The following is a 26,989-nucleotide window of genomic DNA, read 5'->3' on the forward strand; positions in this document are numbered from 1 at the left end:
CTTCGTCCTCTTCCTCCTCACTCTCCATTTGCTCCCCCTCCTGTGTCTCTCCTTCTGAACCCCTGACAAAAGTAAAACAGGTTCTTTTGGGTTCCATCTGCATAGAAAGAAGAATCTTGAATTTCGCTTATTATCAGCCCCAAACAAGCATAGGTGTTTTGGTTCCATCTCAATAGAAAGAGGACAAATAAAATTGGAGTGTTCTTGCGGTCTTCATTCACCCGCAAATAGCAAAGCGAAGTGTCATAAGCCTAAAAAAAGCAAAATAGGTTCTTTTGGGTTCCATCTGCATAGAAAGAAGAATCTTGAATTTCGCTTATTTCAAAGTCGTGTTCTTTGGTGTTAATGCACATTTACCCAGATATCGCAAACTGTATGTAATGAGACCAAAATGACAAAAGACCGTCTCTTCGCATCCATATGCGTAGAAAGAAGACGAATAAGCATCGAGTAGGCTTTTTTCAATTCGCATGGTGTTTTTGGGGGGTGCAGCAGAATCACCCTCAACCAAAGTAAAAAGGTTTTTTGGGTTTCAGCTACATAAAAAGAAGAGGATAACGCTCTGATTGGGCTTATTTCAAATTGGTGATTTTGGGGTTAGAATGCACATACACCCAAAAAACAAAGAGTGAAATGTTTGTTATCAGCCCAAATCACGCATAGGTGTTTTGGTTCGATCTCAATAGAAAGAGGACGAATAAGCTTGGATTGTTCTTTAGGTGTTTATTGACCCGCAAATAGCAAAGCCTAAACAAAGTAAAACAGGTTCTTTTGGGTTCCATCTGCATAGAAAGAAGAATCTTGAATTTCGCTTATTTTCAGCCCCAAACAAGCATAGGTGTTTTGGTTCCATCTCAATACAAAGAGGACAAATAAAATTGGAGTGTTCTTGCGGTCTTCATTCACCCGCAAATAGCAAAGCGAAGTGTCATAAGCCTAAAAAAAGCAAAATAGGTTCTTTTGGGTTCCATCTGCATAGAAAGAAGAATCTTGAATTTCGCTTATTTCAAAGTCGTGTTCTTTGGTGTTAATGCACATTTACCCAGATATCGCAAAGTGTATGTAATGAGACCAAAATGACAAAAGACCGTCTCTTCGCATCCATATGCGTAGAAAGAAGACGAATAAGCATCGAGTAGGCTTTTTTCAATTCGCATGGTGTTTTTGGGGGGTGCACCAGAATCACCCTCAACCAAAGTAAAAAGGTTTTTTGGGTTTCAGCTACATAAAAAGAAGAGGATAACGCTCTGATTGGGCTTTTTTCAAATTGGTATTTTGGGGTTAGAATGCACATACACCCAAAAAACAAAGAGTGAAATGTTTGTTATCAGCCCAAATAAAGCATAGGTGTTTTGGTTCGATCTCAATAGAAAGAGGACGAATAAGCTTGGATTGTTCTTCAGGTGTTTATTGACCCGCAAATAGCAAAGCCTAAACAAAGTAAAACAGGTTCTTTTGGGTTCCATCTGCATAGAAAGAAGAATTTCGCTTATTATCAGCCCCAAACAAGCATAGGTGTTTTGGTTCCATCTCAATAGAAAGAGGACAAATAAAATTGGAGTGTTCTTGCGGTCTTCATTCACCCGCAAATAGCAAAGCGAAGTGTCATAAGCCTAAAAAAAGCAAAATAGGTTCTTTTGGGTTCCATCTGCATAGAAAGAAGAATCTTGAATTTCGCTTATTTCAAAGTCGTGTTCTTTGGTGTTAATGCACATTTACCCAGATATCGCAAAGTGTATGTAATGAGACCAAAATGACAAAAGACCGTCTCTTCGCATCCATATGCGTAGAAAGAAGACGAATAAGCATCGAGTAGGCTTTTTTCAATTCGCATGGTGTTTTTGGGGGGTGCACCAGAATCACCCTCAACCAAAGTAAAAAGGTTTTTTGGGTTTCAGCTACATAAAAAGAAGAGGATAACGCTCTGATTGGGCTTATTTCAAATTGGTGATTTTGGGGTTAGAATGCACATACACCCAAAAAACAAAGAGTGAAATGTTTGTTATCAGCCCAAATCATGCATAGGTGTTTTGGTTCGATCTCAAAAGAAAGAGGACGAATAAGCTTGGATTGTTCTTTAGGTGTTTATTGACCCGCAAATAGCAAAGCCTAAACAAAGTTGTCAGGGACTGCCGCTAGGTCCCAGCTCACAGAGGACCAACGCCCAGTGGATCTTATATACAAAAGTCTTTATTGAAGTTTAGTTTCCATTTCCAAGCTCTGGGCGCGCAGACCCCACGTCTTGACGCTAGATCGGCTAAGTCCCCTCTGACTCGCTGCTAAAGCCACACCACTTTAAGATTCTCGCTTTGCTCCACCTCCTACGCTGCTCCTTCCTACGCTGGGTCCTTCTGCCCTCAGGGGTTATCTCTTTCCTCGATTCCTCTGACGCTGACCCCCTGAGCTCCACCCTTCCTTCCGGCGGGCTTTAGGACCTGGCTCCCTGTCCGGACTCCCTGCTGTGCCGCTCGCCTGTACATTTGAACTTGGCGCGCGCGCCCAGCCGGTAACCTTCCTTCTGACCGTTTCCCCGCTTCCGGATGTGGGCGTGGCCAACCCTGCCTCCTCTCCTCCCGCCGGTGGCAAGAACACTGGTCCCGACTCCTGGGACTCCCCCTCCCCACTGCGCTCAGGTGGGGAAGCTGGTCCCGATTTCCAGCTGCTGCTCAGGGACTCCCCGCTGGCCCCTCCCTCCTGAGGTTTCTCCCCTGGAACCTCCCTCGCTCTGGCCATCGGTGCTCCCTTCTGTGAGTCCTCCGATTCGCTAGAGAGGCTTGAGTCACGACTCTGGTAACTGTCACTGCCTGCACCCCCTTCGTCCTCTTCCTCCTCACTCTCCATTTGCTCCCCCTCCTGTGTCTCTCCTTCTGAACCCCTGACAAAAGTAAAACAGGTTCTTTTGGGTTCCATCTGCATAGAAAGAAGAATCTTGAATTTCGCTTATTATCAGCCCCAAACAAGCATAGGTGTTTTGGTTCCATCTCAATACTAAGAGGACAAATAAAATTGGAGTGTTCTTGCGGTCTTCATTCACCCGCAAATAGCAAAGCGAAGTGTCATAAGCCTAAAAAAAGCAAAATAGGTTCTTTTGGGTTCCATCTGCATAGAAAGAAGAATCTTGAATTTCGCTTATTTCAAAGTCGTGTTCTTTGGTGTTAATGCACATTTACCCAGATATCATAAACTGTATGTAATGAGACCAAAATGACAAAAGACCGTCTCTTCGCATCCATATGCGTAGAAAGAAGACGAATAAGCATCGAGTAGGCTTTTTTCAATTCGCATGGTGTTTTTGGGGGGTGCACCAGAATCACCCTCAACCAAAGTAAAAAGGTTTTTTGGGTTTCAGCTACATAAAAAGAAGAGGATAACGCTCTGATTGGGCTTATTTCAAATTGGTGATTTTGGGGTTAGAATGCACATACACCCAAAAAACAAAGAGTGAAATGTTTGGTATCAGCCCAAATCACGCATAGGTGTTTTGGTTCGATCTCAATAGAAAGAGGACGAATAAGCTTGGATTGTTCTTTCGGTGTTTATTGACCCGCAAATAGCAAAGCCTAAACAAAGTAAAACAGGTTCTTTTGGGTTCCATCTGCATAGAAAGAAGAATCTTGAATTTCGCTTATTTCAAAGTCGTGTTCTTTGGTGTTAATGCACATTTACCCAGATATCGCAAAGTGTATGTAATGAGACCAAAATGACAAAAGACCATCTCTTCGAATCCATATGCGTAGAAAGAAGACGAATAAGCATCGAGTAGGCTTCTTTCAATTCGCATGGTGTTTTTTGGGGGTGCACCAGAATCACCCTCAACCAAAGTAAAAAGGTTTTTTGGGTTCCAGCTACATAAAAAGAAGATGATAACGCTCTGATTGGGCTCATTTCAAGTTGGTGATTTTGGGGTTAGATTGCAAATACACCCAAAAATCACAGAGTGAAATGTTTCATATCAGCCCAAATCACGCATAGGTGTTTTGGTTCCATCTCAATAGAAAGAGGACAAATAAAATTGGAGTGTTCTTGCGGTCTTCATTCACCCGCAAATAGCAAAGCGAAGTGTCATAAGCCTAAAAAAAGCAAAACAGGTTCTTTTGGGTTCCATCTGCATAGAAAGAAGAATCTTGAATTTCGCTTATTTCAAAGTCGTGTTCTTTGGTGTTAATGCACATTTACCCAGATATCGCAGTGTATGTAATGAGACCAAAATGACAAGACTATCTCTTCGAATCCATATGCGTAGAAAGAAGACGAATAAGCATCGAGTAGGCTTCTTTCAATTCGCATGGTGTTTTTTGGGGGTGCACCAGAATCACATTCAACCAAAGTAAAAAGGTTTTTTTTGTTCCAGCTACATAAAAAGAAGATGATAACGCTCTGATTGGGCTCATTTCAAGTTGGTGATTTGAGGGTTAGAATGCAAATACACCCAAAAATAACAGAGTGAAATGTTTGTTATCAGCCCAAATCACGCATAGGTGTTTTGGTTCGATCTCAATAGAAAGAGGACAAATAAAATTGGAGTGTTCTTGCGGTCTTCATTCACCCGCAAATAGCAAAGCGAAGTGTCATAAGCCTAAAAAAAGCAAAACAGGTTCTTTTGGGTTCCATCTGCATAGAAAGAAGAATCTTGAATTTCGCTTATTTCAAAGTCGTGTTCTTTGGTGTTGTCAGAGCCACCCGTCTGGTCCCAGCTCACAAGAGACCCAATTCCAATCCGGTTTATTTACAGAAAGTCTTTATTGAAGATCATGGTTGCGTTTACATTCCATCTTTGTGACTCTACGTCTGTACCGTTAGATCGCTGAAGTACCCTCTGAATCTGTCCCGCCTCGGCACCAATTTAAGAGGCTTGTGCTGGACCACCTCTTCCTCTCCTTCCTTTTCCGCAGGGTCTTTCTGCCCCCCTGGGTTCCCCCTCGCCGGGCCTCGCCCGAGGCTGAATCCTCTGACGCCTCCGCCCCCCTCCTTCTCGCTTTGGGGCCGGGCTCCTCCCCAGGGCTCTCCTCACTTCCGCGCGCCTCTACATTTGAACTTGGCGCGCGTACGTTGCTTCTGACCTTTCTCTCGACCGCTACACTGCTCCCGGTGCTACTCTCCACCCCTTCCGGCTGAGCGTCCTGCTCCGATTTTCTCCCCCTGTCTCCTTCACGCTCTGCTCCCTCTGACACCCTGGTAACTCCACCCCCTTCACTCCGTTCCGGCTGAGAAGCTGGCTCCTGTGTCCTACTCCTACTGAGGCTTCTCCCTTCGCTCCCCTGTTCCTCCCTGCTTCCCCCTTGGTCCCCCTTTGGTCTGACCAGGGGGGCTCCCTTCTGGGAGTCTTCTGACTCACTGGACAAACTCATGGACGATCTTTGGTCATCGTCATCCTCCTCATCATCTCTCTGGGATTCTTCCCCCTCGCTCTCTGTCTCCTCCCCCATCTGCTCTTCTCTCCCTGAAACCCTGACAGGTGTTAATGCACATTTACCCAGATATCGCAAAGTGTATGTAATGAGACCAAAATGACAAAAGACCGTCTCTTCGCATCCATATGCGTAGAAAGAAGACGAATAAGCATCGAGTAGGCTTCTTTCAATTCGCATGGTGTTTTTGGGGGGTGCACCAGAATCACCCTCAACCAAAGTAAAAAGGTTTTTTGGGTTTCAGCTACATAAAAAGAAGAGGATAACGCTCTGATTGGGCTTATTTCAAATTGGTGATTTTGGGGTTAGAATGCACATACACCCAAAAAACAAAGAGTGAAATGTTTGTTATCAGCCCAAATCACGCATAGGTGTTTTGGTTCCATCTCAATAGAAAGAGGACAAATAAAATTGGAGTGTTCTTTCGGTGTTCATTCACCCGCAAATAGCAAAGCGAAGTGTCATAAGCCTAAAAAAAGCAAAATAGGTTCTTTTGGGTTCCATCTGCATAGAAAGAAGAATCTTGAATTTCGCTTATTTCAAAGTCGTGTTCTTTGGTGTTAATGCACATTTACCCAGATATCACAAACTGTATGTAATGAGACCAAAATGACAAAAGACCATCTCTTCGCATCCATATGCGTAGAAAGAAGACGAATAAGCATCGAGTAGGATTATTTCAATTCGCATGGTGTTTTTTGGGGGTGCACCAGAATCACCCTCAACCAAAGTAAAAAGGTTTTTTGGGTTTCAGCTACATAAAAAGAAGAGGATAACGCTCTGATTGGGCTTATTTCAAATTGGTGATTTTGGGGTTAGAATGCACATACACCCAAAAAACAAAGAGTGAAATGTTTCTTATCAGCTCAAATCACGCATAGGTGTTTTGGTTCGATCTCAATAGAAAGAGGACGAATAAGCTTGGATTGTTCTTTAGGTGTTTATTGACCCGCAAATAGCAAAGCCTAAACAAAGTAAAACAGGTTCTTTTGGGTTCCATCTGCATAGAAAGAAGAATCTTGAATTTCGCTTATTTCAAAGTCGTGTTCTTTGGTGTTAATGCACATTTACCCAGATATCGCAAACTGTATGTAATGAGACCAAAATGACAAAAGACCGTCTCTTCGCATACATATGCGTAGAAAGAAGACGAATAAGCATCGAGTAGGCTTCTTTCAATTCGCATGGTGTTTTTGGGGGGTGCACCAAAATCACCCTCAACAAAAGTAAAAAGGTTTTTTGGGTTTCAGCTACATAAAAAGAAGAGGATAACGCTCTGATTGGGCTTATTTCAAATTCGTGATTTTGGGGTTAGAATTCACATACACCCAAAAAACAAAGAGTGAAATGTTTGGTATCAGCCCAAATCACGCATAGGTGTTTTGGTTCGATCTCAATAGAAAGAGGACGAATAAGCTTGGATTGTTCTTTCGGTGTTTATTGACCCGCAAATAGCAAAGCCTAAACAAAGTAAAACAGGTTCTTTTGGGTTCCATCTGCATAGAAAGAAGAATCTTGAATTTCGCTTATTTCAAAGTCGTGTTCTTTGGTGTTAATGCACATTTACCCAGATATCGCAAAGTGTATGTAATGAGACCAAAATGACAAAAGACTATCTCTTCGAATCCATATGCGTAGAAAGAAGATGAATAAGCATCGAGTAGGCTTCTTTCAATTCGCATGGTGTTTTTTGGGGGTGCACCAGAATCACCCTCAACCAAAGTAAAAATGTTTTTTGGGTTCCAGCTACATAAAAAGAAGATGATAACGCTCTGATTGGGCTCATTTCAAGTTGGAGATTTTGGGGTTAGAATGCAAATACACCCAAAAATCACAGAGTGAAATGTTTGTTATCAGCCCAAATCACGCATAGGTGTTTTGGTTCCATCTCAATAGAAAGAGGACAAATAAAATTGGAGTGTTCTTTCGGTGTTCATTCACCCGCAAATAGCAAAGCGAAGTGTCATAAGCCTAAAAAAAGCAAAATAGGTTCTTTTGGGTTCCATCTGCATAGAAAGAAGAATCTTGAATTTCGCTTATTTCAAAGTCGTGTTCTTTGGTGTTAATGCACATTTACCCAGATATCACAAACTGTATGTAATGAGACCAAAATGACAAAAGACCGTCTCTTCGCATCCATATGCGTAGAAAGAGGATGAATAAGCATCGAGTAGGCTTCTTTCAATTCGCATGGTGTTTTTGGGGGGTGCACCAGAATCACCCTCAACCAAAGTAAAAAGGTTTTTTGGGTTTCAGCTACATAAAAAGAAGAGGATAACGCTCTGATTGGGATTATTTCAAATTGGTGATTTTGGGGTTAGAATGCACATACACCCAAAAAACAAAGAGTGAAATGTTTGTTATCAGCCCAAATCACGCATAGGTGTTTTGGTTCGATCTCAATAGAAAGAGGACGAATAAGCTTGGATTGTTCTTTCGGTGTTTATTGACCCGCAAATAGCAAAGCCTAAACAAAGTAAAACAGGTTCTTTTGGGTTCCATCTGCATAGAAAGAAGAATCTTGAATTTCGCTTATTATCAGCCCCAAACAAGCATAGGTGTTTTGGTTCCATCTCAATAGAAAGAGGACAAATAAAATTGGAGTGTTCTTGCGGTCTTCATTCACCCGCAAATAGCAAAGCGAAGTGTCATAAGCCTAAAAAAAGCAAAACAGCTTCTTTTGGGTTCCATCTGCATAGAAAGAAGAATCTTGAATTTCGCTTATTTCAAAGTCGTGTTCTTTGGTGTTAATGCACATTTACCCAGATATCGCAAACTGTATGTAATGAGACCAAAATGACAAAAGACCGTCTCTTCGCATCCATATGCGTAGAAAGAAGACGAATAAGCATCGAGTAGGCTTCTTTCAATTCGCATGGTGTTTTTGGGGGGTGCACCAGAATCACCCTCAACCAAAGTAAAAAGGTTTTTTGGGTTTCAGCTACATAAAAAGAGGAGGATAACGCTCTGATTGGGCTTATTTCAAATTGGTGATTTTGGGGTTAGAATGCACATACACCCAAGAAACAAAGAGTGAAATGTTTGTTATCAGCCCAAATCACGCATAGGTGTTTTGGTTCGATCTCAATAGAAAGAGGACGAATAAGCTTGGATTGTTCTTTAGGTGTTTATTGACCCGCAAATAGCAAAGCCTAAACAAAGTAAAACAGGTTCTTTTGGGTTCCATCTGCATAGAAAGAAGAATCTTGAATTTCGCTTATTATCAGCCCCAAACAAGCATAGGTGTTTTGGTTCCATCTCAATAGAAAGAGGACAAATAAAATTGGAGTGTTCTTGCGGTCTTCATTCACCCGCAAATAGCAAAGCGAAGTGTCATAAGCCTAAAAAAAGCAAAACAACTTCTTTTGGGTTCCATCTGCATAGAAAGAAGAATCTTGAATTTCGCTTATTTCAAAGTCGTGTTCTTTGGTGTTAATGCACATTTACCCAGATATCGCAAACTGTATGTAATGAGACCAAAATGACAAAAGACCGTCTCTTCGCATCCATATGCGTAGAAAGAAGACGAATAAGCATCGAGTAGGCTTCTTTCAATTCGCATGGTGTTTTTGGGGGGTGCACCAGAATCACCCTCAACCAAAGTAAAAAGGTTTTTTGGGTTCCAGCTACATAAAAAGAAGATGATAACGCTCTGATTGGGCTCATTTCAAGTTGGTGATTTTGGGGGTTGAATGCAAATACACCCAAAAATCACAGAGTGAAATGTTTCTTATCAGTCAAAATCACGCATAGGTGTTTTGGTTCCATCTCAATAGAAAGAGGACGAATAAGCTTGGATTGTTCTTCAGGTGTTTATTGACCCGCAAATAGCAAAGCCTAAACAAAGTAAAACAGGTTCTTTTGGGTTCCATCTGCATAGAAAGAAGAATCTTGAATTTCGCTTATTATCAGCCCCAAACAAGCATAGGTGTTTTGGTTCCATCTCAATAGAAAGAGGACATATAAAATTGGAGTGTTCTTGCGGTCTTCATTCACCCGCAAATAGCAAAGCGAAGTGTCATAAGCCTAAAAAAAGAAAAATAGGTTCTTTTGGGTTCCATCTGCATAGAAAGAAGAATCTTGAATTTCGCTTATTTCAAAGTCGTGTTCTTTGGTGTTAATGCACATTTACCCAGATATCACAAACTGTATGTAATGAGACCAAAATGACAAAAGACCGTCTCTTCGCATCCATATGCGTAGAAAGAAGACGAATAAGCATCGAGTAGGCTTCTTTCAATTCGCATGGTGTTTTTGGGGGGTGCACCAGAATCACCCTCAACCAAAGTAAAAAGGTTTTTTGGGTTTCAGCTACATAAAAAGAAGAGGATAACGCTCTGATTGGGCTTATTTCAAATTGGTGATTTTGGGGTTAGAATGCACATACACCCAAAAAACAAAGAGTGAAATGTTTGTTATCAGCCCAAATCACGCATAGGTGTTTTGGTTCGATCTCAATAGAAAGAGGACGAATAAGCTTGGATTGTTCTTTCGGTGTTTATTGACCCGCAAATAGCAAAGCCTAAACAAAGTAAAAGGGACGCGGGTGGCGCTGTGGGTTAAAGCCTCAGCGCCTAGGGCTTGCCGATCGAAAGGTCGGCGGTTCGAATCCCCGCGGCGGGGTGCGCTCCCGCTGCTCGGTCCCAGCGCCTGCCAACCTAGCAGTTCGAAAGCACCCTCGGGTGCAAGTAGATAAATAGGGACCGCTTTCTAGCGGGAAGGTAAATGGCGTTTCCGTGTGCAGCTCTGGCTCGCCAGAGCAGCGATGTCACGTTGGCCACGTGACCCGGAAGTGTCTCCGGACAGCGCTGGCCCCTGGCCTCTTGAGTGAGATGGGCGCACAACCCCAGAGTCTGGCAAGACTGGCCCGTACGGGCAGGGGTACCTTTACCTTTACCTTAAAACAAAGTAAAACAGGTTCTTTTGGGTTCCATCTGCATAGAAAGAAGAATCTTGAATTTCGCTTATTATCAGCCCCAAACAAGCATAGGTGTTTTGGTTCCATCTCAATAGAAAGAGGACAAATAAAATTGGAGTGTTCTTGCGGTCTTCATTCACCCGCAAATAGCAAAGTGAAGTGTCATAAGCCTAAAAAAAGCAAAACAGGTTCTTTTGGGTTCCATCTGCATAGAAAGAAGAATCTTGAATTTCGCTTATTTCAAAGTCGTGTTCTTTGGTGTTAATGCACATTTACCCAGATATCGCAAAGTGTATGTAATGAGACCAAAATGACAAAAGACCGTCTCTTCGCATCCATATGCGTAGAAAGAAGACGAATAAGCATCGAGTAGGCTTCTTTCAATTCGCATGGTGTTTTTGGGGGGTGCACCAAAATCACCCTCAACAAAAGTAAAAAGGTTTTTTGGGTTTCAGCTACATAAAAAGAAGAGGATAACGCTCTGATTGGGCTTATTTCAAGTTGGTGATTTTGGGGTTAGAATGCAAATACACCCAAAAATCACAGATGAAATGTTTGTTATAAGCCCAAATCACGCATAGGTGTTTTGGTTCGATCTCAATAGAAAGAGGACAAATAAAATTGGAGTGTTCTTGCGGTCTTCATTCACCCGCAAATATCAAAGCGAAGTGTCATAGGCCTAAAAAAAGCAAAACAGGTTCTTTTGGGTTCCATCTGCATAGAAAGAAGAATCTTGAATTTCGCTTATTATCAGCCCCAAACAAGCATAGGTGTTTTGGTTCCATCTCAAGAGAAAGAGGACAAATAAAATTGGAGTGTTCTTGCGGTCTTTATTTACCCGCAAATAGCAAAGCGAAGTGTCATAAGCCTAAACAAAGCAAAACAGGTTCTTTTGGGTTGCATCTGCATAGAAAGAAGAATCTTGAATTTCGCTTATTTCAAAGTCGTGTTCTTTGGTGTTAATGCACATTTACCCAGATATCGCAAAGTGTATGTAATGAGACCAAAATGACAAAAGACCATCTCTTCGAATCCATATGCGTAGAAAGAAGATGAATAAGCATCGAGTAGGCTTCTTTCAATTCGCATGGTGTTTTTTGGGGGTGCACCAGAATCACCCTCAACCAAAGTAAAAAGGTTTTTTGGGTTCCAGCTACATAAAAAGAAGATGATAACGCTCTGATTGGGCTCATTTCAAGTTGGTGATTTTGGGGTTAGAATGCAAATACACCCAAAAATCACAGAGTGAAATGTTTCTTATCAGCCAAAATCACGCATAGGTGTTTTGGTTCCATCTCAATAGAAAGAGGACGAATAAGCTTGGATTGTTCTTCAGGTGTTTATTGACCCGCAAATAGCAAAGCCTAAACAAAGTAAAACAGGTTCTTTTGGGTTCCATCTGCATAGAAAGAAGAATCTTGAATTTCGCTTATTATCAGCCCCAAACAAGCATAGGTGTTTTGGTTCCATCTCAATAGAAAGAGGACAAATAAAATTGGAGTGTTCTTGCGGTCTTCATTCACCCGCAAATAGCAAAGCGAAGTGTCATAAGCCTAAACAAAGCAAAACAGGTTCTTTTGGGTTCCATCTGCATAGAAAGAAGAATCTTGAATTTCGCTTATTTCAAAGTCGTGTTCTTTGGTGTTAATGCACATTTACCCAGATATCGCAGTGTATGTAATGAGACCAAAATGACAAGACTATCTCTTCGAATCCATATGCGTAGAAAGAAGACGAATAAGCATCGAGTAGGCTTCTTTCAATTCGCATGGTGTTTTTTGGGGGTGCACCAGAATCACATTCAACCAAAGTAAAAAGGTTTTTTTTGTTCCAGCTACATAAAAAGAAGATGATAACGCTCTGATTGGGCTCATTTCAAGTTGGTGATTTGAGGGTTAGAATGCAAATACACCCAAAAATAACAGAGTGAAATGTTTGTTATCAGCCCAAATCACGCATAGGTGTTTTGGTTCGATCTCAATAGAAAGAGGACAAATAAAATTGGAGTGTTCTTGCGGTCTTCATTCACCCGCAAATAGCAAAGCGAAGTGTCATAAGCCTAAAAAAAGCAAAACAGGTTCTTTTGGGTTCCATCTGCATAGAAAGAAGAATCTTGAATTTCGCTTATTTCAAAGTCGTGTTCTTTGGTGTTGTCAGAGCCACCCGTCTGGTCCCAGCTCACAAGAGACCCAATTCCAATCCGGTTTATTTACAGAAAGTCTTTATTGAAGATCATGGTTGCGTTTACATTCCATCTTTGTGACTCTACGTCTGTACCGTTAGATCGCTGAAGTACCCTCTGAATCTGTCCCGCCTCGGCACCAATTTAAGAGGCTTGTGCTGGACCACCTCTTCCTCTCCTTCCTTTTCCGCAGGGTCTTTCTGCCCCCCTGGGTTCCCCCTCGCCGGGCCTCGCCCGAGGCTGAATCCTCTGACGCCTCCGCCCCCCTCCTTCTCGCTTTGGGGCCGGGCTCCTCCCCAGGGCTCTCCTCACTTCCGCGCGCCTCTACATTTGAACTTGGCGCGCGTACGTTGCTTCTGACCTTTCTCTCGACCGCTACACTGCTCCCGGTGCTACTCTCCACCCCTTCCGGCTGAGCGTCCTGCTCCGATTTTCTCCCCCTGTCTCCTTCACGCTCTGCTCCCTCTGACACCCTGGTAACTCCACCCCCTTCACTCCGTTCCGGCTGAGAAGCTGGCTCCTGTGTCCTACTCCTACTGAGGCTTCTCCCTTCGCTCCCCTGTTCCTCCCTGCTTCCCCCTTGGTCCCCCTTTGGTCTGACCAGGGGGGCTCCCTTCTGGGAGTCTTCTGACTCACTGGACAAACTCATGGACGATCTTTGGTCATCGTCATCCTCCTCATCATCTCTCTGGGATTCTTCCCCCTCGCTCTCTGTCTCCTCCCCCATCTGCTCTTCTCTCCCTGAAACCCTGACAGGTGTTAATGCACATTTACCCAGATATCGCAAAGTGTATGTAATGAGACCAAAATGACAAAAGACCGTCTCTTCGCATCCATATGCGTAGAAAGAAGACGAATAAGCATCGAGTAGGCTTCTTTCAATTCGCATGGTGTTTTTGGGGGGTGCACCAGAATCACCCTCAACCAAAGTAAAAAGGTTTTTTGGGTTTCAGCTACATAAAAAGAAGAGGATAACGCTCTGATTGGGCTTATTTCAAATTGGTGATTTTGGGGTTAGAATGCACATACACCCAAAAAACAAAGAGTGAAATGTTTGTTATCAGCCCAAATCACGCATAGGTGTTTTGGTTCCATCTCAATAGAAAGAGGACAAATAAAATTGGAGTGTTCTTTCGGTGTTCATTCACCCGCAAATAGCAAAGCGAAGTGTCATAAGCCTAAAAAAAGCAAAATAGGTTCTTTTGGGTTCCATCTGCATAGAAAGAAGAATCTTGAATTTCGCTTATTTCAAAGTCGTGTTCTTTGGTGTTAATGCACATTTACCCAGATATCACAAACTGTATGTAATGAGACCAAAATGACAAAAGACCATCTCTTCGCATCCATATGCGTAGAAAGAAGACGAATAAGCATCGAGTAGGATTATTTCAATTCGCATGGTGTTTTTTGGGGGTGCACCAGAATCACCCTCAACCAAAGTAAAAAGGTTTTTTGGGTTTCAGCTACATAAAAAGAAGAGGATAACGCTCTGATTGGGCTTATTTCAAATTGGTGATTTTGGGGTTAGAATGCACATACACCCAAAAAACAAAGAGTGAAATGTTTCTTATCAGCTCAAATCACGCATAGGTGTTTTGGTTCGATCTCAATAGAAAGAGGACGAATAAGCTTGGATTGTTCTTTAGGTGTTTATTGACCCGCAAATAGCAAAGCCTAAACAAAGTAAAACAGGTTCTTTTGGGTTCCATCTGCATAGAAAGAAGAATCTTGAATTTCGCTTATTTCAAAGTCGTGTTCTTTGGTGTTAATGCACATTTACCCAGATATCGCAAACTGTATGTAATGAGACCAAAATGACAAAAGACCGTCTCTTCGCATACATATGCGTAGAAAGAAGACGAATAAGCATCGAGTAGGCTTCTTTCAATTCGCATGGTGTTTTTGGGGGGTGCACCAAAATCACCCTCAACAAAAGTAAAAAGGTTTTTTGGGTTTCAGCTACATAAAAAGAAGAGGATAACGCTCTGATTGGGCTTATTTCAAATTCGTGATTTTGGGGTTAGAATTCACATACACCCAAAAAACAAAGAGTGAAATGTTTGGTATCAGCCCAAATCACGCATAGGTGTTTTGGTTCGATCTCAATAGAAAGAGGACGAATAAGCTTGGATTGTTCTTTCGGTGTTTATTGACCCGCAAATAGCAAAGCCTAAACAAAGTAAAACAGGTTCTTTTGGGTTCCATCTGCATAGAAAGAAGAATCTTGAATTTCGCTTATTTCAAAGTCGTGTTCTTTGGTGTTAATGCACATTTACCCAGATATCGCAAAGTGTATGTAATGAGACCAAAATGACAAAAGACTATCTCTTCGAATCCATATGCGTAGAAAGAAGATGAATAAGCATCGAGTAGGCTTCTTTCAATTCGCATGGTGTTTTTTGGGGGTGCACCAGAATCACCCTCAACCAAAGTAAAAATGTTTTTTGGGTTCCAGCTACATAAAAAGAAGATGATAACGCTCTGATTGGGCTCATTTCAAGTTGGAGATTTTGGGGTTAGAATGCAAATACACCCAAAAATCACAGAGTGAAATGTTTGTTATCAGCCCAAATCACGCATAGGTGTTTTGGTTCCATCTCAATAGAAAGAGGACAAATAAAATTGGAGTGTTCTTTCGGTGTTCATTCACCCGCAAATAGCAAAGCGAAGTGTCATAAGCCTAAAAAAAGCAAAATAGGTTCTTTTGGGTTCCATCTGCATAGAAAGAAGAATCTTGAATTTCGCTTATTTCAAAGTCGTGTTCTTTGGTGTTAATGCACATTTACCCAGATATCACAAACTGTATGTAATGAGACCAAAATGACAAAAGACCGTCTCTTCGCATCCATATGCGTAGAAAGAGGATGAATAAGCATCGAGTAGGCTTCTTTCAATTCGCATGGTGTTTTTGGGGGGTGCACCAGAATCACCCTCAACCAAAGTAAAAAGGTTTTTTGGGTTTCAGCTACATAAAAAGAAGAGGATAACGCTCTGATTGGGATTATTTCAAATTGGTGATTTTGGGGTTAGAATGCACATACACCCAAAAAACAAAGAGTGAAATGTTTGTTATCAGCCCAAATCACGCATAGGTGTTTTGGTTCGATCTCAATAGAAAGAGGACGAATAAGCTTGGATTGTTCTTTCGGTGTTTATTGACCCGCAAATAGCAAAGCCTAAACAAAGTAAAACAGGTTCTTTTGGGTTCCATCTGCATAGAAAGAAGAATCTTGAATTTCGCTTATTATCAGCCCCAAACAAGCATAGGTGTTTTGGTTCCATCTCAATAGAAAGAGGACAAATAAAATTGGAGTGTTCTTGCGGTCTTCATTCACCCGCAAATAGCAAAGCGAAGTGTCATAAGCCTAAAAAAAGCAAAACAGCTTCTTTTGGGTTCCATCTGCATAGAAAGAAGAATCTTGAATTTCGCTTATTTCAAAGTCGTGTTCTTTGGTGTTAATGCACATTTACCCAGATATCGCAAACTGTATGTAATGAGACCAAAATGACAAAAGACCGTCTCTTCGCATCCATATGCGTAGAAAGAAGACGAATAAGCATCGAGTAGGCTTCTTTCAATTCGCATGGTGTTTTTGGGGGGTGCACCAGAATCACCCTCAACCAAAGTAAAAAGGTTTTTTGGGTTTCAGCTACATAAAAAGAGGAGGATAACGCTCTGATTGGGCTTATTTCAAATTGGTGATTTTGGGGTTAGAATGCACATACACCCAAGAAACAAAGAGTGAAATGTTTGTTATCAGCCCAAATCACGCATAGGTGTTTTGGTTCGATCTCAATAGAAAGAGGACGAATAAGCTTGGATTGTTCTTTAGGTGTTTATTGACCCGCAAATAGCAAAGCCTAAACAAAGTAAAACAGGTTCTTTTGGGTTCCATCTGCATAGAAAGAAGAATCTTGAATTTCGCTTATTATCAGCCCCAAACAAGCATAGGTGTTTTGGTTCCATCTCAATAGAAAGAGGACAAATAAAATTGGAGTGTTCTTGCGGTCTTCATTCACCCGCAAATAGCAAAGCGAAGTGTCATAAGCCTAAAAAAAGCAAAACAACTTCTTTTGGGTTCCATCTGCATAGAAAGAAGAATCTTGAATTTCGCTTATTTCAAAGTCGTGTTCTTTGGTGTTAATGCACATTTACCCAGATATCGCAAACTGTATGTAATGAGACCAAAATGACAAAAGACCGTCTCTTCGCATCCATATGCGTAGAAAGAAGACGAATAAGCATCGAGTAGGCTTCTTTCAATTCGCATGGTGTTTTTGGGGGGTGCACCAGAATCACCCTCAACCAAAGTAAAAAGGTTTTTTGGGTTCCAGCTACATAAAAAGAAGATGATAACGCTCTGATTGGGCTCATTTCAAGTTGGTGATTTTGGGGGTTGAATGCAAATACACCCAAAAATCACAGAGTGAAATGTTTCTTATCAGTCAAAATCACGCATAGGTGTTTTGGTTCCATCTCAATAGAAAGAGGACGAATAAGCTTGGATTGTTCTTCAGGTGTTTATTGACCCGCAAATAGCAAAGCCTAAACAAAGTAAAACAGGTTCTTTTGGGTTCCATCTGCATAGAAAGAAGAATCTTGAATTTCGCTTATTATCAGCCCCAAACAAGCATAGGTGTTTTGGTTCCATCTCAATAGAAAGAGGACATATAAAATTGGAGTGTTCTTGCGGTCTTCATTCACCCGCAAATAGCAAAGCGAAGTGTCATAAGCCTAAAAAAAGAAAAATAGGTTCTTTTGGGTTCCATCTGCATAGAAAGAAGAATCTTGAATTTCGCTTATTTCAAAGTCGTGTTCTTTGGTGTTAATGCACATTTACCCAGATATCACAAACTGTATGTAATGAGACCAAAATGACAAAAGACCGTCTCTTCGCATCCATATGCGTAGAAAGAAGACGAATAAGCATCGAGTAGGCTTCTTTCAATTCGCATGGTGTTTTTGGGGGGTGCACCAGAATCACCCTCAACCAAAGTAAAAAGGTTTTTTGGGTTTCAGCTACATAAAAAGAAGAGGATAACGCTCTGATTGGGCTTATTTCAAATTGGTGATTTTGGGGTTAGAATGCACATACACCCAAAAAACAAAGAGTGAAATGTTTGTTATCAGCCCAAATCACGCATAGGTGTTTTGGTTCGATCTCAATAGAAAGAGGACGAATAAGCTTGGATTGTTCTTTCGGTGTTTATTGACCCGCAAATAGCAAAGCCTAAACAAAGTAAAAGGGACGCGGGTGGCGCTGTGGGTTAAAGCCTCAGCGCCTAGGGCTTGCCGATCGAAAGGTCGGCGGTTCGAATCCCCGCGGCGGGGTGCGCTCCCGCTGCTCGGTCCCAGCGCCTGCCAACCTAGCAGTTCGAAAGCACCCTCGGGTGCAAGTAGATAAATAGGGACCGCTTTCTAGCGGGAAGGTAAATGGCGTTTCCGTGTGCAGCTCTGGCTCGCCAGAGCAGCGATGTCACGTTGGCCACGTGACCCGGAAGTGTCTCCGGACAGCGCTGGCCCCTGGCCTCTTGAGTGAGATGGGCGCACAACCCCAGAGTCTGGCAAGACTGGCCCGTACGGGAAGGGGTACCTTTACCTTTACCTTAAAACAAAGTAAAACAGGTTCTTTTGGGTTCCATCTGCATAGAAAGAAGAATCTTGAATTTCGCTTATTATCAGCCCCAAACAAGCATAGGTGTTTTGGTTCCATCTCAATAGAAAGAGGACAAATAAAATTGGAGTGTTCTTGCGGTCTTCATTCACCCGCAAATAGCAAAGCGAAGTGTCATAAGCCTAAAAAAAGCAAAACAGGTTCTTTTGGGTTCCATCTGCATAGAAAGAAGAATCTTGAATTTCGCTTATTTCAAAGTCGTGTTCTTTGGTGTTAATGCACATTTACCCAGATATCGCAAAGTGTATGTAATGAGACCAAAATGACAAAAGACCGTCTCTTCGCATCCATATGCGTAGAAAGAAGACGAATAAGCATCGAGTAGGCTTCTTTCAATTCGCATGGTGTTTTTGGGGGGTGCACCAAAATCACCCTCAACAAAAGTAAAAAGGTTTTTTGGGTTTCAGCTACATAAAAAGAAGAGGATAACGCTCTGATTGGGCTTATTTCAAGTTGGTGATTTTGGGGTTAGAATGCAAATACACCCAAAAATCACAGATGAAATGTTTGTTATAAGCCCAAATCACGCATAGGTGTTTTGGTTCGATCTCAATAGAAAGAGGACAAATAAAATTGGAGTGTTCTTGCGGTCTTCATTCACCCGCAAATATCAAAGCGAAGTGTCATAGGCCTAAAAAAAGCAAAACAGGTTCTTTTGGGTTCCATCTGCATAGAAAGAAGAATCTTGAATTTCGCTTATTATCAGCCCCAAACAAGCATAGGTGTTTTGGTTCCATCTCAAGAGAAAGAGGACAAATAAAATTGGAGTGTTCTTGCGGTCTTTATTTACCCGCAAATAGCAAAGCGAAGTGTCATAAGCCTAAACAAAGCAAAACAGGTTCTTTTGGGTTGCATCTGCATAGAAAGAAGAATCTTGAATTTCGCTTATTTCAAAGTCGTGTTCTTTGGTGTTAATGCACATTTACCCAGATATCGCAAAGTGTATGTAATGAGACCAAAATGACAAAAGACCATCTCTTCGAATCCATATGCGTAGAAAGAAGATGAATAAGCATCGAGTAGGCTTCTTTCAATTCGCATGGTGTTTTTTGGGGGTGCACCAGAATCACCCTCAACCAAAGTAAAAAGGTTTTTTGGGTTCCAGCTACATAAAAAGAAGATGATAACGCTCTGATTGGGCTCATTTCAAGTTGGTGATTTTGGGGTTAGAATGCAAATACACCCAAAAATCACAGAGTGAAATGTTTCTTATCAGCCAAAATCACGCATAGGTGTTTTGGTTCCATCTCAATAGAAAGAGGACGAATAAGCTTGGATTGTTCTTCAGGTGTTTATTGACCCGCAAATAGCAAAGCCTAAACAAAGTAAAACAGGTTCTTTTGGGTTCCATCTGCATAGAAAGAAGAATCTTGAATTTCGCTTATTATCAGCCCCAAACAAGCATAGGTGTTTTGGTTCCATCTCAATAGAAAGAGGACAAATAAAATTGGAGTGTTCTTGCGGTCTTCATTCACCCGCAAATAGCAAAGCGAAGTGTCATAAGCCTAAAAAAAGAAAAATAGGTTCTTTTGGGTTCCATCTGCATAGAAAGAAGAATCTTGAATTTCGCTTATTTCAAAGTCGTGTTCTTTGGTGTTAATGCACATTTACCCAGATATCACAAACTGTATGTAATGAGACCAAAATGACAAAAGACCGTCTCTTCGCATCCATATGCGTAGAAAGAAGACGAATAAGCATCGAGTAGGCTTCTTTCAATTCGCATGGTGTTTTTGGGGGGTGCACCAGAATCACCCTCAACCAAAGTAAAAAGGTTTTTTGGGTTTCAGCTACATAAAAAGAAGAGGATAACGCTCTGATTGGGCTTATTTGAAATTGGTGATTTTGGGGTTAGAATGCACATACACCCAAAAAACAAAGAGTGAAATGTTTGTTATCAGCCCAAATCACGCATAGGTGTTTTGGTTCGATCTCAATAGAAAGAGGACGAATAAGCTTGGATTGTTCTTTCGGTGTTTATTGACCCGCAAATAGCAAAGCCTAAACAAAGTAAAACAGGTTCTTTTGGGTTCCATCTGCATAGAAAGAAGAATCTTGAATTTCGCTTATTATCAGCCCCAAACAAGCATAAGTGTTTTGGTTCCATCTCAATAGAAAGAGGACAAATAAAATTGGAGTGCTCTTGCGGTCTTCATTCACCCGCAAATAGCAAAGCGAAGTGTCATAAGCCTAAAAAAAGCAAAACAGCTTCTTTTGGGTTCCATCTGCATAGAAAGAAGAATCTTGAATTTCGCTTATTTCAAAGTCGTGTTCTTTGGTGTTAATGCACATTTACCCAGATATCGCAAACTGTATGTAATGAGACCAAAATGACAAAAGACCGTCTCTTCGCATCCATATGCGTAGAAAGAAGACGAATAAGCATCGAGTAGGCTTTTCAATTCGCATGGTGTTTTTGGGGGGTGCAGCAGAATCACCCTCAACCAAAGTAAAAAGGTTTTTTGGGTTCCAGCTACATAAAAAGAAGATGATAACGCTCTGATTGGGCTCATTTCAAGTTGGTGATTTTGGGGTTAGAATGCAAATACACCCAAAAATCAAAGAGTGAAATGTTTGTTATCAGCCCAAATCACGCATAGGTGTTTCGGTTCCATCTCAATAGAAAGAGGACAAATAAAATTGGAGTGTTCTTGCGGTCTTCATTCACCCGCAAATAGCAAAGCGAAGTGTCATAAGCCTAAAAAAAGCAAAATAGGTTCTTTTGGGTTCCATCTGCATAGAAAGAAGAATCTTGAATTTCGCTTATTTCAAAGTCGTGTTCTTTGGTGTTAATGCACATTTACCCAGATATCACAAATTGTATGTAATGAGACCAAAATGACAAAAGACCGTCTCTTCGCATCCATATGCGTAGAAAGAAGACGAATAAGCATCGAGTAGGCTTCTTTCAATTCGCATGGAGTTTTTGGGGGGTGCACCAGAATCAGCCTCAACCAAAGTAAAAAGGTTTTTTGGGTTTCAGCTACATAAAAAGAAGAGGATAACGCTCTGTTTGGGCTCATTTCAAGTTGGTGATTTTGGGGTTAGAATGCAAATAAACCCAAAAATCACAGAGTGAAATGTTTGTTATCAGCCCAAATCACGCATAGGTGTTTTGGTTCCATCTCAATAGAAAGAGGACAAATAAAATTGGAGTGTTCTTTCGGTGTTCATTCATCCGCAAATAGCAAAGCGAAGTGTCATAAGCCTAAAAAAAGCAAAACAGGTTCTTTTGGGTTCCATCTGCATAGAAAGAAGAATCTTGAGTTTCGCTTATTTCAATGTCGTGTTCTTTGGTGTTAATGCACATTTACCCAGATATCGCAAAGTGTATGTAATGAGACCAAAATGACAAAAGACCGTCTTTTCGCATCCATATGCGTAGAAAGAAGACGAATAAGCATCGAGTAGGCTTTTCAATTCGCATGGTGTTTTTGGGGGGTGCAGCAGAATCACCCTCAACCAAAGTAAAAAGGTTTTTTGGGTTTCAGCTACATAAAAAGAAGAGGATAACGCTCTGATTGGGCTTATTTCAAATTGGTGATTTTGGGGTTAGAATGCACATACACCCAAAAAACAGAGTGAAATGTTTGTTATCAGCCCAAATCACGCATAGGTGTTTTGGTTCGATCTCAATAGAAAGAGGACGAATAAACTTGGATTGTTCTTCAGGTGTTTATTGACCCGCAAATAGCAAAGCCTAAACAAAGTAAAACAGGTTCTTTTGGGTTCCATCTGCATAGAAAGAAGAATCTTGAATTTCGCTTATTATCAGCCCCAAACAAGCATAGGTGTTTTGGTTCCATCTCAATAGAAAGAGGACAAATAAAATTGGAGTGTTCTTGCGGTCTTCATTCACCCGCAAATAGCAAAGCGAAGTGTCATAAGCCTAAAAAAAGCAAAACAGGTTCTTTTGGGTTCCATCTGCATAGAAAGAAGAATCTTGAATTTCGCTTATTTCAAAGTCGTGTTCTTTGGTGTTAATGCACATTTACCCAGATATCGCAAAGTGTATGTAATGAGACCAAAATGACAAAAGACCGTCTCTTCGCATCCATATGCGTAGAAAGAAGACGAATAAGCATCGAGTAGGCTTCTTTCAATTCGCATGGTGTTTTTGGGGGGTGCACCAAAATCACCCTCAACAAAAGTAAAAAGGTTTTTTGGGTTTCAGCTACATAAAAAGAAGAGGATAACGCTCTGATTGGGCTTATTTCAAGTTGGTGATTTTGGGGTTAGAATGCAAATACACCCAAAAATCACAGATGAAATGTTTGTTATAAGCCCAAATCACGCATAGGTGTTTTGGTTCGATCTCAATAGAAAGAGGACAAATAAAATTGGAGTGTTCTTGCGGTCTTCATTCACCCGCAAATATCAAAGCGAAGTGTCATAGGCCTAAAAAAAGCAAAACAGGTTCTTTTGGGTTCCATCTGCATAGAAAGAAGAATCTTGAATTTCGCTTATTATCAGCCCCAAACAAGCATAGGTGTTTTGGTTCCATCTCAAGAGAAAGAGGACAAATAAAATTGGAGTGTTCTTGCGGTCTTTATTTACCCGCAAATAGCAAAGCGAAGTGTCATAAGCCTAAACAAAGCAAAACAGGTTCTTTTGGGTTGCATCTGCATAGAAAGAAGAATCTTGAATTTCGCTTATTTCAAAGTCGTGTTCTTTGGTGTTAATGCACATTTACCCAGATATCGCAAAGTGTATGTAATGAGACCAAAATGACAAAAGACCATCTCTTCGAATCCATATGCGTAGAAAGAAGATGAATAAGCATCGAGTAGGCTTCTTTCAATTCGCATGGTGTTTTTTGGGGGTGCACCAGAATCACCCTCAACCAAAGTAAAAAGGTTTTTTGGGTTCCAGCTACATAAAAAGAAGATGATAACGCTCTGATTGGGCTCATTTCAAGTTGGTGATTTTGGGGTTAGAATGCAAATACACCCAAAAATCACAGAGTGAAATGTTTCTTATCAGCCAAAATCACGCATAGGTGTTTTGGTTCCATCTCAATAGAAAGAGGACGAATAAGCTTGGATTGTTCTTCAGGTGTTTATTGACCCGCAAATAGCAAAGCCTAAACAAAGTAAAACAGGTTCTTTTGGGTTCCATCTGCATAGAAAGAAGAATCTTGAATTTCGCTTATTATCAGCCCCAAACAAGCATAGGTGTTTTGGTTCCATCTCAATAGAAAGAGGACAAATAAAATTGGAGTGTTCTTGCGGTCTTCATTCACCCGCAAATAGCAAAGCGAAGTGTCATAAGCCTAAAAAAAGAAAAATAGGTTCTTTTGGGTTCCATCTGCATAGAAAGAAGAATCTTGAATTTCGCTTATTTCAAAGTCGTGTTCTTTGGTGTTAATGCACATTTACCCAGATATCACAAACTGTATGTAATGAGACCAAAATGACAAAAGACCGTCTCTTCGCATCCATATGCGTAGAAAGAAGACGAATAAGCATCGAGTAGGCTTCTTTCAATTCGCATGGTGTTTTTGGGGGGTGCACCAGAATCACCCTCAACCAAAGTAAAAAGGTTTTTTGGGTTTCAGCTACATAAAAAGAAGAGGATAACGCTCTGATTGGGCTTATTTGAAATTGGTGATTTTGGGGTTAGAATGCACATACACCCAAAAAACAAAGAGTGAAATGTTTGTTATCAGCCCAAATCACGCATAGGTGTTTTGGTTCGATCTCAATAGAAAGAGGACGAATAAGCTTGGATTGTTCTTTCGGTGTTTATTGACCCGCAAATAGCAAAGCCTAAACAAAGTAAAACAGGTTCTTTTGGGTTCCATCTGCATAGAAAGAAGAATCTTGAATTTCGCTTATTATCAGCCCCAAACAAGCATAAGTGTTTTGGTTCCATCTCAATAGAAAGAGGACAAATAAAATTGGAGTGCTCTTGCGGTCTTCATTCACCCGCAAATAGCAAAGCGAAGTGTCATAAGCCTAAAAAAAGCAAAACAGCTTCTTTTGGGTTCCATCTGCATAGAAAGAAGAATCTTGAATTTCGCTTATTTCAAAGTCGTGTTCTTTGGTGTTAATGCACATTTACCCAGATATCGCAAACTGTATGTAATGAGACCAAAATGACAAAAGACCGTCTCTTCGCATCCATATGCGTAGAAAGAAGACGAATAAGCATCGAGTAGGCTTTTCAATTCGCATGGTGTTTTTGGGGGGTGCAGCAGAATCACCCTCAACCAAAGTAAAAAGGTTTTTTGGGTTCCAGCTACATAAAAAGAAGATGATAACGCTCTGATTGGGCTCATTTCAAGTTGGTGATTTTGGGGTTAGAATGCAAATACACCCAAAAATCAAAGAGTGAAATGTTTGTTATCAGCCCAAATCACGCATAGGTGTTTCGGTTCCATCTCAATAGAAAGAGGACAAATAAAATTGGAGTGTTCTTGCGGTCTTCATTCACCCGCAAATAGCAAAGCGAAGTGTCATAAGCCTAAAAAAAGCAAAATAGGTTCTTTTGGGTTCCATCTGCATAGAAAGAAGAATCTTGAATTTCGCTTATTTCAAAGTCGTGTTCTTTGGTGTTAATGCACATTTACCCAGATATCACAAATTGTATGTAATGAGACCAAAATGACAAAAGACCGTCTCTTCGCATCCATATGCGTAGAAAGAAGACGAATAAGCATCGAGTAGGCTTCTTTCAATTCGCATGGAGTTTTTGGGGGGTGCACCAGAATCAGCCTCAACCAAAGTAAAAAGGTTTTTTGGGTTTCAGCTACATAAAAAGAAGAGGATAACGCTCTGTTTGGGCTCATTTCAAGTTGGTGATTTTGGGGTTAGAATGCAAATAAACCCAAAAATCACAGAGTGAAATGTTTGTTATCAGCCCAAATCACGCATAGGTGTTTTGGTTCCATCTCAATAGAAAGAGGACAAATAAAATTGGAGTGTTCTTTCGGTGTTCATTCATCCGCAAATAGCAAAGCGAAGTGTCATAAGCCTAAAAAAAGCAAAACAGGTTCTTTTGGGTTCCATCTGCATAGAAAGAAGAATCTTGAGTTTCGCTTATTTCAATGTCGTGTTCTTTGGTGTTAATGCACATTTACCCAGATATCGCAAAGTGTATGTAATGAGACCAAAATGACAAAAGACCGTCTTTTCGCATCCATATGCGTAGAAAGAAGACGAATAAGCATCGAGTAGGCTTTTCAATTCGCATGGTGTTTTTGGGGGGTGCAGCAGAATCACCCTCAACCAAAGTAAAAAGGTTTTTTGGGTTTCAGCTACATAAAAAGAAGAGGATAACGCTCTGATTGGGCTTATTTCAAATTGGTGATTTTGGGGTTAGAATGCACATACACCCAAAAAACAGAGTGAAATGTTTGTTATCAGCCCAAATCACGCATAGGTGTTTTGGTTCGATCTCAATAGAAAGAGGACGAATAAACTTGGATTGTTCTTCAGGTGTTTATTGACCCGCAAATAGCAAAGCCTAAACAAAGTAAAACAGGTTCTTTTGGGTTCCATCTGCATAGAAAGAAGAATCTTGAATTTCGCTTATTATCAGCCCCAAACAAGCATAGGTGTTTTGGTTCCATCTCAATAGAAAGAGGACAAATAAAATTGGAGTGTTCTTGCGGTCTTCATTCACCCGCAAATAGCAAAGCGAAGTGTCATAAGCCTAAAAAAAGCAAAACAGGTTCTTTTGGGTTCCATCTGCATAGAAAGAATAATCTTGAATTTCGCTTATTTCAAAGTCGTGTTCTTTGGTGTTAATGCACATTTACCCAGATATCGCAAAGTGTATGTAATGAGACCAAAATGACAAAAGACCGTCTCTTCGCATCCATATGCGTAGAAAGAAGACGAATAAGCATCGAGTAGGCTTTTTTCAATTCGCATGGTGTTTTTGGGGGGTGCACCAGAATCACCCTCAACCAAAGTAAAAAGGTTTTTTGGGTTTCAGCTACATCAAAAGAAGAGGATAACGCTCTGATTGGGCTTATTTCAAGTTGGTGATTTTGGGGTTAGAATGCAAATACACCCAAAAATCACAGATGAAATGTTTGTTATAAGCCCAAATCACGCATAGGTGTTTTGGTTCGATCTCAATAGAAAGAGGACAAATAAAATTGGAGTGTTCTTGCGGTCTTCATTCACCCGCAAATATCAAAGCGAAGTGTCATAGGCCTAAAAAAAGCAAAACAGGTTCTTTTGGGTTCCATCTGCATAGAAAGAAGAATCTTGAATTTCGCTTATTATCAGCCCCAAACAAGCATAAGTGTTTTGGTTCCATCTCAATAGAAAGAGGACAAATAAAATTGGAGTGCTCTTGCGGTCTTCATTCACCCGCAAATAGCAAAGCGAAGTGTCATAAGCCTAAAAAAAGCAAAACAGCTTCTTTTGGGTTCCATCTGCATAGAAAGAAGAATCTTGAATTTCGCTTATTTCAAAGTCGTGTTCTTTGGTGTTAATGCACATTTACCCAGATATCGCAAACTGTATGTAATGAGACCAAAATGACAAAAGACCGTCTCTTCGCATCCATATGCGTAGAAAGAAGACGAATAAGCATCGAGTAGGCTTTTCAATTCGCATGGTGTTTTTGGGGGGTGCAGCAGAATCACCCTCAACCAAAGTAAAAAGGTTTTTTGGGTTCCAGCTACATAAAAAGAAGATGATAACGCTCTGATTGGGCTCATTTCAAGTTGGTGATTTTGGGGTTAGAATGCAAATACACCCAAAAATCAAAGAGTGAAATGTTTGTTATCAGCCCAAATCACGCATAGGTGTTTCGGTTCCATCTCAATAGAAAGAGGACAAATAAAATT

This window comes from Podarcis melisellensis (genome assembly GCF_964234715.1).
Source record: "Podarcis melisellensis genome assembly, chromosome: 7".
NCBI lineage: Eukaryota > Metazoa > Chordata > Lepidosauria > Squamata > Lacertidae > Podarcis > Podarcis melisellensis.